Source organism: Salmo salar, chromosome 04 (genome assembly GCF_965601325.2).
Source record: "Salmo salar chromosome 04, fSalSal1, whole genome shotgun sequence".
In the NCBI taxonomy this organism is placed as follows: Eukaryota; Metazoa; Chordata; class Actinopteri; order Salmoniformes; family Salmonidae; genus Salmo; species Salmo salar.
Genome location: NC_138294.1, coordinates 27,859,144 through 27,872,227, shown reverse-complemented (window position 1 = coordinate 27,872,227; position 13,084 = coordinate 27,859,144). Strand labels below are relative to the sequence as shown.

The 13,084-nt window shown below is 44.9% G+C and overlaps 1 pseudogene; it reads right to left on the bottom strand.

Annotated features, from left to right (window-relative positions):
- Window positions 1-8,339: 8,339 nt before the first annotated feature.
- LOC106602639 (lecithin retinol acyltransferase-like) lies at window positions 8,340-12,729 on the bottom strand (annotated as a pseudogene).
- Between the last annotated feature and the right edge of the window lie 355 nt (window positions 12,730-13,084).

The window sequence follows — 13,084 nt, the reverse complement described above, 5'->3', positions numbered from 1 at the left end:
CCCATCATGCGTAGGGTCATGTATAAAAATGCTGGGCAGGCCATTATTTTGGCTACCATGGCTATGCCCCCATAGGATGACAATTCCCCCGTCCACAAGGCATGAGTGGTCACTGAATGGCTTGATGAGCATGAAAACGATGTAAACCATATGCCGTGGCCGTCTGTTAACAGTGTTTTCAACCACCATCAACAAAACACCATATGATGGAAATTCTCAGGGAAGAAAGGTGTCACATCATTCCTCTATGCCAAGGTGAATTGAAGCTGTTCTGGCTCGTGGTGGCCCAATGCCCTCTTAAGACACTTAATGTAAGTGTTTATTTTATTTTGGCAGTTACAGTTGAAGTCGGAAGTTTACATGCACCTTAGCCAAATACATTTAAACTTAGTTTTTCACAATTCCTGATTTTTAATCGTAGTAAATATTCCCTGTCTTAGGTCAGTTAGGATCACCACTTTATTTTAGGAATGTGAAATGTCTGAATAATAGTAGAGAGAATGATTTATTTCAGCTTTTATTTCTTTCATCACATTCCCAGTGGGTCAGAAGTTTACATACACTCAATTAGTATTTGGTAGCATTGCCTTTAAATTGTTTAGCTTGGGTCAAACATTTCGGGTAGCCTTCCACAAGCTTCCCACAATAAGTTGGGTCAATTTTGGCCCATTCCTTCTGACAGAGCTGGTGTAACGGAGTCAGTTTTGTAGGCCTTGCTCGCACACGCTTTTTCAATTCTGCCCACACATTTTCAATAGGGTTGAGGTCAGAGCTTTGTGATGGCCACTCCAATACCTTAACTTTGTTGTCCTTAAGCCATTTTGCCACAACTTTGGAAGTATGCTTGGGGTCATTGTCCATTTGAAAGACCCATTTGCAACCAAGTTTTAACTTCCTGACTGATGTCTTGAGATGTTGCTTCAATATATCCTCATAATTTTCATGCCTTATGATGCCATCTATTTTGTGAAGCGCACAAGTCCCTCCTGCAGCAAAGCACCCCCACAACATGATGCTGCCACCCCCGTGCTTCACGGTTGGGATGGTGTTCTTCGGCTTGCAAGCATCCCCCTTTTTCCTCCAAACATAACGATGGTCATTATGGCCAAACAGTTCTATTTTTGTTTTATCAGACCAGAGGACATTTCTCCAAAAAGTACGATCTTTGTCCCCATGTACAGTTGCAAACTGTAGTCTGGCTTTTTTATGGCGGTTTTGGAGCAGTGGCTTCTTCCTTTCTGAGCAGCCTTTCAGGTTATGTTGATAACGTCTTCGTCTGCCCACGTGTTCTCGCATACCCCTAGAGCATCGAGCCAACGGGGTGGTGGCACTGGAATCCTCATCTCTCCCAAGTGGACATTCTCTCTTTCTCCCCTGACCCATCTGTCTATCTCCTCATTTGAATTCCATGCTGTCACAGTTACCAGCCCTTTCAAGCTTAACATCCTTATCATTTATCGCCCTCCAGGTTCCCTTGGAGAGTTCATCAATGAGCTTGACGCCTTGATAAGTTCCTTTCCTGAGGATGGCTCACCTCTCACAGTTCTGGGTGACTTTAACCTCCCCACGTCTACCTTTGACTCATTCCTCTCTGCCTCCTTCTTTCCACTCCTCTCCTCTTTTGACCTCACCCTCTCACCTTCCCCCCCTACTCACAAGGCAGGCAATACGCTTGACCTCATTTTTACTAGATGCTGTTCTTCCACTAATCTCATTGCAACTCCCCTCCAAATCTCCGACCACTACCTTGTATCCTTTTCCCTCTCGCTCTCATCCAACACTTCTCACTCTGCCCCTACTCGGATGGTATTGCGCCGTCCCAACCTTCGCTCTCTCTCTCCCGCTACTCTCTCCTCTTCCATCCTATCATCTCTTCCCTCTGCTAAAACCTTCTCCAACCTATCTCCTGATTCTGCCTCCTCAACCCTCCTCTCCTCCCTTTCTGCATCCTTTGATTTTCTCTGTCCCCTATCCTCCAGGCCGGCTCGGTCCTCCCCTCCTGCTCCGTGGCTCGACGACTCACTACGAGCTCACAGAACAGGGCTACGGGCAGCCGAGCGGAAATGGAGGAAAACTCGCCTCCCTGCGGACCTGGCATCCTTTCACTCCCTCCTCTCTACATTCTCCTCTTCTGTCTCTGCTGCTAAAGCCACTTTCTACCACTCTAAATTCCAAGCATCTGCCTCTAACCCTAGGAAGCTCTTTGCTACCTTCTCCTCCCTCCTGAATCCTCCTCCCCCCCCCTCCTCCCTCTCTGCGGATGACTTCGTCAACCATTTTGAAAAGAAGGTTGACGATATCCGATCCTCGTTTGCTAAGTGAAACGACATCGCTGGTCCTGCTCACACTGCCCTACCCTGTGCTTTGACCTCTTTCTCCCCTCTCTCTCCAGATGAAATCTCGCGTCTTGTGACGGCCGGCCGCCCAACAACCTGCCCACTTGACCCTATCCCCTCCTCTCTTCTCCAGACCATTTCCGGAGACCTTCTCCCCTTCCTCACCTCGCTCATCTACTCATCCTTGACCGCTGGCTACGTCCCTTCCGTCTTCAAGAGAGCGAGAGTTGCACCCCTTCTGAAAAAACCTACACTCGATCCCTCCGATGTCAACAACTACAGACCAGTATCCCTTCTTTCTTTTCTCTCCAAAACTCTTGAACGTGCCGTCCTTGGCCAGCTCTCCTGCTATCTCTCTCAGAATGACCTTCTTGATCCTAATCAGTGAGGTTTCAAGACTGGGCATTCAACTGAGACTGCTCTTCTCTGTGTCACGGAGGCTCTCCGCACTGCTAAAGCTAACTCTCTCTCCTCTGCTCTCATCCTTGTAGACCTTTCTGCTGCCTTTGATACTGTGAACCATCAGATCCTCCTCTCCACCCTCTCCGAGTTGGGCATCTCCGGCGCGGCCCACGCTTGGATTGCGTCCTACCTGACAGGTCGCTCCTACCAGGTGGCGTGGCGAGATTCTGTCTCCGCACCATGCGCTCTCACCACTGGTGTCCCCCAGGGCTCTGTTCTAGGCCCTCTCCTATTCTCGCTATACACCAAGTCACTTGGCTCTGTCATATCCTCACATGGTCTCTCCTATCATTGCTATGCAGACGACACACAATTAATCTTCTCCTTTCCCCCTTCTGATAACCAGGCGGCGAATCGCATCTCTGCATGTCTGTCAGACATATCAGTGTGGATGACGGATCACCAGCTCAAGCTGAACCTCGGCAAGACGGAGCTGCTCTTCCTCCCGGGGAAGGACTGCCCGTTCCATGATCTCGCCATCACGGTTGACAACTCCCTTGTCCCCTCCTCCCAGAGTGCTAAGAACCTTGGCGTGATCCTGGACAACACCCTGTCGATCTCCACTAACATCAAGGCGGTGACCCGATCCTGTAGGTTCATGCTCTACAACATTCGCAGAGTACGACCCTGCCTCACACAGGAAGCGGCGCAGGTCCTAATCCAGGCACTTGTCATCTCCCGTCTGGATTACTGCAACTCGCTGTTGGCTGGGCTCCCTGCCTGTGCCATTAAACCCCTACAACTCATCCAGAACGCCGCAGCCCGTCTGGTGTTCAACCTTCCCAAGTTCTCTCACGTCACCCCGCTCCTCCGCTCTCTCCACTTGCTTCCAGTTGAAGCTCGCATCCGCTACAAGACCACGGTGATTGCCTACGGAGCTGTGAAGGGAACGGCACCTCCATACCTTCAGGCTCTGATCAGGCCCTACACCCAAACAAGGGCACTGCGTTCATCCACCTCTGGCCTGCTGGCCCCCCTACCTCTGAGGAAGCACAGTTCCCGCTCAGCCCAGTCAAAACTGTTCGCTGCTCTGGCACCCCAATGGTGGAACATGCTCCCTCACGACGCCAGGACAGCGGAGTCAATCACCACCTTCCGGAGACACCTGAAACCCCACCTCTTTAAGGAATACCTAGGATAGGATAAAGTAATCCTTCTAACCCCCCCCCCTTAAAAGATTTAGATGCACTATTGTAAAGTGGTTGTTCCACTGGATATCATAAGGTGAATGCACCAATGTGTAAGTCGCTCTGGTTAAGAGCGTCTGCTAAATGACTTAAATGTAAATGTAAATGTATATAGGACTCGTTTTACTGTGGATATAGATACCTTTGTACTTGTTTCCTCCAGCATCTTCACAAGGTCCGTTGCTGCTGTTCTGGGATTGATTTGCACATTTCACACCAAAGTACGTTCATCTCTAGGAGACAGAACTTGTCTCCTTCCTGAGCGGTATGACGGCAGCGTGGTCCCATGGTGTTTTTTTTTACTTGCGTACTATTGTTTGTACAGATTAACCTGGTACCAACATGCATTTGAAAATTGCTCCCAAGAATGAACCAGACTTGTGGAGGTCTACAATTTTTTTTCTGAGGTCATGGCTGATTTATTTTGATTTTCCCATGATGTCAAGCAAAGAGGCACTGAGTTTGAAGGTAGGCCTTGAAATACATCCACAGGTACACCTCCAATTGACTCAAATGGTGTCAATTAGCCTATCAGAAGATTCTAAAGCCATGACATCCTTTTTTGGAATTTTCCAAGCTGTTTAAAGGCACAGTCAACTTAGTGTATGTAAACTTCTGACCCACTGGAATTGTGATACTGTAAATTATAAATGAAATAATCTGTCTGTAAACGATTGTTGGAAAAATTACTTGTGTCATGCACAAAGTAGATGTCCTAACCGACTTGCCAAAACTATAGCTTGTTAACAAGAAATTTGTGGAGTGGTTGAAAAACGAGTTTTAATGACTCCAACCTACCTGTAGGTTTCATGGTTAAAAATAACAACAGACTAACTCAGAACTCTGGATCCAGCTGTCATGAAAGAATCCCCAGATGATCCACATATTGAATGAGCGAGTCGCTGCTTGGTTATTGAACCACGAGACCACTCGGTTGCGCACTACAACCAGTAGGCTATATCAGCCCTCACTGTCCCACGTAGACCCCACCGGGACAGAAGGTTGATTATTCCAAATGCAATGTTCTACTTTGCAGTCAGCGTACAGCCATCTGCCTGGGTTGTAATATAGGGAGAGGGAGAGGAAGAGGGAGAGGGAAAGACTGAAACAAGAGATGGGGAGAGAATATGAGGGAGAGCAAGGGAGAGAGACAGGGGAGTAAGGGAGAGAGATTTGGGTCCATTACATGTGGCCAGAATCTTCCACAGAAATGATATTACATTGGCTTCTTCAATGAGAACTTGGCTTCTTTAATGAGAACTTGGTGAGGTGGCCACCCAACTACCACCCACTTTCATTATACCTCGATGACTGAGCACTGTAAAAACAAAACAGTATTGCTATTTCCAGTGAGGTAAAAGGAAAGACACTTTTTCGTTGATGATTCATGTCATTTTTGCAGAGCCCAATTAATGGTGGGTCATCAAAATTGTGTTTTGACAGGAAGTAATCACAGGCTCGCTGTTAGTATAGCTATGGGGCTTGTATGTGCAAAATAATTTGAATTTGAGAACATTCAGGTGGACTGAATAGAAAGCGTTTTAAATTATTTATTATTTATATGACAAATATAATTTTGGGGTTAAATGCTCCTTTAAATGAGTGTTTCTGGGCACATGGTGTGTCCCAGTACTGTCTTAACAACGTATGTATTACACAGTTAAACGTGAATGTCTAGTATCCACAGTAACAGCAGAAGAAATTTACCCACAAACCCATGTAATGCAATCTCAATGTTTTGTCTTCTCCGATTCCTTCAAATACTTTCATAATTGAATGTTTAATCATCCTTAAAATCTAATGTTTACATGTACGTTATGTTTGCTGCAGTCATTAGTTCAATTTGCCATCCAATTTGCCATATTAGGAAAAGCAATGCCAGCACTGTTGGCATCAGATTACTTCTGAAATTACATTTTTACAGTGAATTATTTCATGGTTTGTTATTATTTCTAAATAGGCCAGTGGGAGACTGAATTGGATGGAAAAGATATCACCGACTGAGAAAACACTGCTTCTTATCACTACAGTAGTAGGGACACTTCCAACCATGCTTGAACCATGCTGAAACCCCCACAAACAATAATGGACAAGAATTGAGCACAACTGAGGATATTTCTGGGACTTCTATATTCAGAGCCTGAGATTTCCCCGTAGTCTTACCTCTCCATGTATTCCAAAATCATGCATTTCATTCAGAAGCATGGCAATGTTACTTACAGTGCTATCTACTGGGAGTATAGATAAGGGCAACAACAGGAGGAGTAAATTAGCACAATATAGTATTAAAGACAAATACTATAGGCTAATTGAAAAGTTGCACAAGGAAGAGTAGGCATATGAATTTAGTTGAAAGGCATAGGTCAGTACATTCACCCTGTCGGAGTATGGCAATAACAGTGTCAAATTGCACCTTGTCCATCCTGTCCTAATGTCATTATTGTCTGTATAATTTTGACCACCAAGGCCATGATGTCCATTACATACTGTCAAAACAATGCCTTTATCAGGAACAACAATTTAAAAAATAATAATATTGCTGTCCATTTATAGACTGTTGTACACAGATGTATATGTACAGTGGTGGGAGGAAAGTATTTGACCCCCTGCTGATTTTGTACGTTTGCCCACTTACAAAGAAATGATCAGTCTATAATTTTAATGGTAGGTTTATATGAACAGTGAGAGAATCAGAATAACAACAAAAAAATCCAGAAAAACGCATGTCAAAAATGTTATAAATTGATTTGCATTTTAATGAGGGAAATAAGTATTTGACCCCTCTGCAAAACATGACTTAGTACTTGGTGGCAAAACCCTTGTTGGCAATCACAGAGGTCAGACGTTTTTTGTAGTTGGCCACCAAGTTTGCACACATCTCAGGAGGGATTTTGTCCCACTCCTCTTTGCAGATCTTCTCCAAGTCATTAAGGTTTCGAGGCTGACGTTTGGCAACTCGAACCTTCAGCTCCCTCCACAGATTTTCTATGGGATTAAGGTCTGGAGACTGGCTAGGCCACTCCAGGACCTTAATGTGCTTCTTCTTGAGCCACTCCTTTGTTGCCTTGGCCGTGTGTTTTGGGTCATTGTCATGCTGGAATACCCATCCACGACCCATTTTCAATGCCCTGGCTGAGGGAAGGAGGTTCTCACCCAAGATTTGACAGTACATGGCCCCGTCAAATGATGCGGTGAAGTTGTCCTGTCCCCTTAGCAGAAAAACACCCCCAAAGCATAATGTTTCCACCTCAATGTTTGACGGTGGAGATGGTGTTCTTGGGGTCATAGGCAGCATTCCTCCTCCTCCAAACACGGCGAGTTGAGTTGATGCCAAAGAGCTCCATTTTGGTCTCATCTGACCACAACACTTTCACCAGTTGTCCTCTGAATCATTCAGATGTTCATTGGCAAACTTCAGACGGGCATGTATATGTGCTTTCTTGAGCAGGGGGACCTTGCGGGCGCTGCAGGATTTCAGTCCTTCACGGCATAGTGTGTAACCAATTGTTTTCTTGGTGACTATGGTCCCAGCTGCCTTGAGATCATTGACAAGATCCTCCCGTGTAGTTCTGGGCTGATTCCTCACCATTCTCATGCTCATTGCAACTCCACGAGGTGAGATCTTGCATGGAGCCCCAGGCCGAGGGATACTGACAGTTCTTTTGTGTTTCTTCCATTTGCAAATAATCGCACCAAATGTTGTCACCTTCTCACCAAGCTGCTTGGCGATGGTCTTGTAGCCCATTCCAGCCTTGTGTAGGTCTACAATCTTGTCCCTGACATCCTTGGAGAGCTCTTTGGTCTTGGCCATGGTGGAGAGTTTGGAATCTGATTGATTGATTGCTTCTGTGGACAGGTGTCCTTTATACAGGTAACATCCTAATCTCAGCTCGTTACCTGTATAAAAGACACCTGGGAGCCAGAAATCTTTCTGATTGAGAGGGGGTCACATACTTATTTCCCTCATTAAAATGCAAATCAATTTATAACATTTTGGACATGCGTTTTTCTCGATATTTTTGTTGTTATTCTGTCTCTCACTGTTCAAATAAACCTACTATTAAAATTATAGACTGATCATTTCTTTGTAAGTGGGCAAACGTACAAAATCAGCAGGGAATCAAATACTTTTCCCCCCCACTGTATATACCTGATGTGTAGGATGTTTACTCTTCTTAAACTTTCAAAACTTTTAACTAATAAAATAACGCAAGTTGAAGGAAAAAAAACGACTATCACCACAAACATGACATTTCCCATATGCTTTTTTTAAATGTCATGTACAATGATAATGCAGTGATACTGTAACGGTCGTCATAGGAAGTGGTCCAAAATGCAGCGGGTAGGTGAATGCTCATATTATTTTATTACGAACACCACACAAAAACAACACGGTGCCCGTTCCACACAGAGCTGTGAGGTAGGCGTTCATCCTTCTGCAGATGATCTTCCTCACTGTCAAACAGAACTGCAGGAGAGAGGATGAAACAAGAGTAAGCATCCTTTACATCTTTTTTTTTTATCCACCAGATGAATAAAAGCTTGTGAGTGCTTTAAATCTTAACATCGTGTTAACATCGAGTGAAAGAGAGGAGTGCTCTTTGCCTTAGTCTTTGAAAGCCTTCGTCTTTGTTTGATTGAATTGGGGCCTTTGATATTCTAATGGTTAATCGTTATTGTTAATTTTATTTATTTATTCATCATGTCCATTTGTAACCATTGAGATGCAAATCTCTTTTTAAAGGAGCTCTGGCCAAGAGGCAGCATCCCAATCATACATACAAATGAAGTACAATGACGATGCAACAATTAATGAAACAGCATGAGATGTCTTAATATGATAGAACATTGTGATTCAACCATAAATACCTCTATTCTATAAAGTACTGTGTAGCAGTGGTTCCTATCCAGGGCTACTGGCATTCCATCCTGAAGTTTTTATCATTACTTTGATTTATATTACAATGCATTTCTTATTTAAAATGAGGACTTCGTGTGTCTACATTAAAGGGGCAATCTGGGATTCAAACAACAGCAAAATGGGTACCCCTCCACTGTTTTGGTGAACAGCCGCAGCCAAACAGCGATGCATGGGGGCCTTTAATGCATTAACACTAGATGGTGCTGCTCACCAGTGTACTTCGGTCCAACTCGACAAGTCTGTTGTTTTGTCCCAATTCTCCACTTGCACACGTTCTCTTATGGATTTAACCAATGTTAGTAACTCCCTCCGCCACTGCTTACAACAATCAGATGCTTTTGAATCCATTGATGGGGAGTGTGCAAGTGCACACTTTTGGAGACGGGTAGAGAATCGGGATGCAGCCTTTAAGTTCACTTTTCGTTGGCCTAAAAGCAATCTATTCACAGCAAAACACAATCATCTGACCTTTTCAGAGAAATGTACACCCTTTCAACCGCTCTCATCATACAGTACATTGCATCAGTGTGCAGTATTCCCACATTGATTGGCTATTGTCTGAGCTAGGGGTGACCACAGCATGTCTAGACTAGACGTTGGTACCAGCACACCTGTGTCGTGTTCAGATAGAAATGCCATGATTAGAGCTTACCCCGATTCGTTACTTACATGCCAGAGTGGTTGCATGTCTGTTCTACCCAATATATTTCTGAGGGTTCCACAACACTGTGCCCTGCTGAACTTAGACCAGGACCCGTATTCATAAGAGTGATTAGGTGTGCTGATCTATTACCAGCTTTGACTTTTAGATTCTAATGAATGGATAGCAAGGATCTGATTACGGAGTAGGACTCCTAGTCTGAGACGCTTCATAAATATGGTGCCCGATGACACTCACTAATTATGCTCCAGAGATTTTGAGGAGTCTGTCCATGAATCATGAACCGTTGATCATTTGAACCAGGCGTTTTACTGCTGGGCTGGAACAAATGAGCCACCTCTGGTGTATGCCAACTGCCGTCATCTGAAGTACTCAAAAGTAGGCTGCTAATAACGAGACATTGTAAATCCATTCTCAAAGCCAAAGGAGTTGAGCAACTAAGCCGCTATTTCACCATACTTTTCAACACAGTCAGTCGATGTCAGCGTGAAACAGCACTTTTACTTGAAAGACCAAATCATATCTGACGGTTGAAGAAAGATTTCATCCTATGCGTTTCCCTTTTACCTATGTTCCGATTTGGCACGTGAGGTGACGGAGGTCAATTTAACGACACCACTTGATAGTCCCATAATCTGTGTTTTGTTTCATGAAATCCATTGAAATATCTGGCATATTTCCCACGTAACCACATGCCAAAACTCTTTCAGAAAATATCCCTCCAGTGTGACCTTTTGACCCTATGACATAGGTGACTGGATAAATAGAGACACTTTTGTGGCTACAATCACATGTACCAAAAGGGGCATTTCCGAAAAGTTGGAGAGAAAATATGCTCGGAGCTAAAGCAGATTCCTTCCAATAAACATTTCTTGTGTAACCTAATGCTCTAACAGCAAAGCAATGCACTACTGCAAGTCATTAAACAACATGTTTTTGTAGTTTTTGCTTCCCCAACGTATTTATCCGCAGCAATTCACTTTAACGTGTCTCAGTAGGTTCTTCACTCAATAGTATATGAATAGTATTACAAAAAATTTGTCTGACCGTAATTTGAACCAGCAGTAACTCTGACTTGCCTAAGTTAAATAAAGGTTAAATAAAAAACTCCTCCCATCAGTGGTTCATTGCCCTGAGCATTATGTAACACCAAGTACTACAGTGTACTATTGGCTCATGGTCTACAATGTTATTCCTACAGTCTCAAATAAAGCATTGTTTTCTTAACATCTTCTTGAGTACCCCCAGCCATTCCACTGATCTAATCCAGTACTAGTCCAGCACACAACTATTATAGGGCTTGATGATTGACAGGGTGAATCAGGTGTGCTAAAACTGGGATAGGTCAAGTCAGTGGACTGACAGTTGAGGGGACGTTTGGTACACCCTATTGTCTAAAGTGACACCCTCCTTTACAGTGCCCGGGGGGGGGGGGGGGGGGGGGGGGGGTTCGCTCTGAGAAGTTTGTAGTGACTGATCTTAGTCGTCGGAAATCACCATAGATTTTCCGATCACATAATAACCACAAAACGTGTAAGAACAGCGCACTTTGACAAAGGAGAACCCCATACTCCACCTGCTAGGTCCGGTAGCTGATGGCCATGCTGTAACGGCAGTACATGACGTAGTGTTCACAGTTGTACCACAGCAAGCCGTAGGTCATGGAGCCCATGAGCTTCTCTGCCCTCCTGGCCACCTCGTCCCCTTCCAGGGGGGGCTGGCTGCACAGCTTGTCCATGTGGTTGACCAGGATCTCTGAGTCATACGCAAAATCCGCCAACTAGTCACCCTGGCGCTCGCTGACTTGGCGATCACCCCTAGAATCAGCCAGTTGTTGGTCACCGTCTTGCAATGGCACCCTTGTTCTTGGTGAAGACCGGAAGGATGTCCGGGATGATGTGGGCCACACGGTTGTTGCCCAGGTAGATGCCAAAATGGGTGAAGAGAGTTCTAGGGACCTCCAAAAGGTCGCCACGTTTGTACAGGGACGGGTCATGCTTAAAGGCTTTGTCCTTGTCCTCTTCATCTACTTTAGAAGCGATGAAGAAGCGGCTGAGGAGTTGGAGGAAGGGAATCGTGGTGGCAGAACTAAACTACGGTTTGACACCTGGCCGTTTTATCGAGGCTAAGGGTCTGGGAGGAGCCAAGCACGTGGGATTAGAGGTTTCTCAACTTTGCAGTGCAATTTTGACAGAAATAAAGGAGCTTTCCACTAATCGTGTGGTTTCAAGGGCGGCTTAATTTCACAACCGGGAGGGTTTAATTGGGGGAAGTGTTCCAGTTATGTGGCTTTCATTGGCAAATCAGAATAACAACCCCCAGTTTAAAAGGTCAGAAATATCTTATAGCCTGAATAAACAGTCAGGTTGAGTTGTATAATGCTGACTCACTCTTGATATGTCTGGAACTGTGAATACCCTGTACAGTAGAAAGAAAATAATAATGCATAGTCATTACTCAGCAATATTATCCAGAGAATGTGTATATTTTATGAATGTAGCTTTTGCGTAAATTGACTTTATATGATTAAATATTTGGGTTTGGAAATATTATGGGGATATATTGGGGATTTTGTGTGGCCAATCATGTCAATAACATGATCATTTGAAAAGGCTATGTGTCACGTTCTGACCAGTAAAGGGGTTATTTGTTATTGTAGTTTGGTCAGGACGTGGCAGGGGGGTATTTGTTTTATGTGGTTCGGGGTGTGTGTTTATGTAGAGGGGTGTTTGGTTAGTGTTTTCCGGGGTTTTTGGGCTATGTTCTATGTTAGTATATTTCTATGTTCTAGTTTAGTCTTTTTAGTTCTATGTTTAGTTTATTGATTTGGCCTTCAATTGGAGACAGCTGTTCCTCGTTGCCGCTGATTGAAGGTCCTATATAGAGGGGTGTGTTTTGTTTGGGTTTTGTGGGAAGTTGTGATTGCATAGCTGTGTTTAGCCTGTAATCCTGTTCGGTCGATCGTTTTCTTGTTTTGTTACGTGTTCAATAAAGTTAAGATGAGCACTCAACCCGCTGCATTTTGGTCCACTACCTACGACGACCGTTACAGAACTTCCTACCACCAACGGACCAAGCAGCGGGGTAAGGAGCAAAAGAGGAATTATGTGGACTATTCGGAGACTTGGACATGGGAGGAGATCCTGGACGGGACAGGACCATGGCATCAGGCTGGGGAATATCGTCGCCCACCGGAGGAGATAGAGGCAGCCAAGGCGGAGCAACACCGGTATGAGGCTCTATACACACGGTTGGCATTTAAGCCTGAGAGGCAGCCCCAATAATTTTTTTGAGGGGGGCACACGGGTAGTTTGGCTGGGCCAGGGTTAAGCCCCAAGCCAACTCCCCGTGCTTATCGGAAGCAGCCTGTTATTGGTCAGGTCCCGTGCTATGGAGTGATACGCACGGTGTCGAGGCCGAGCATTCACAGGCCGGTGTGCGAGGTGCCAGCGCCCCGCATTTGCCAGGGGGAAGCGGGCATCCAGCCAGTAAGGGTGGTGCCAGTACTGCGCTCGAG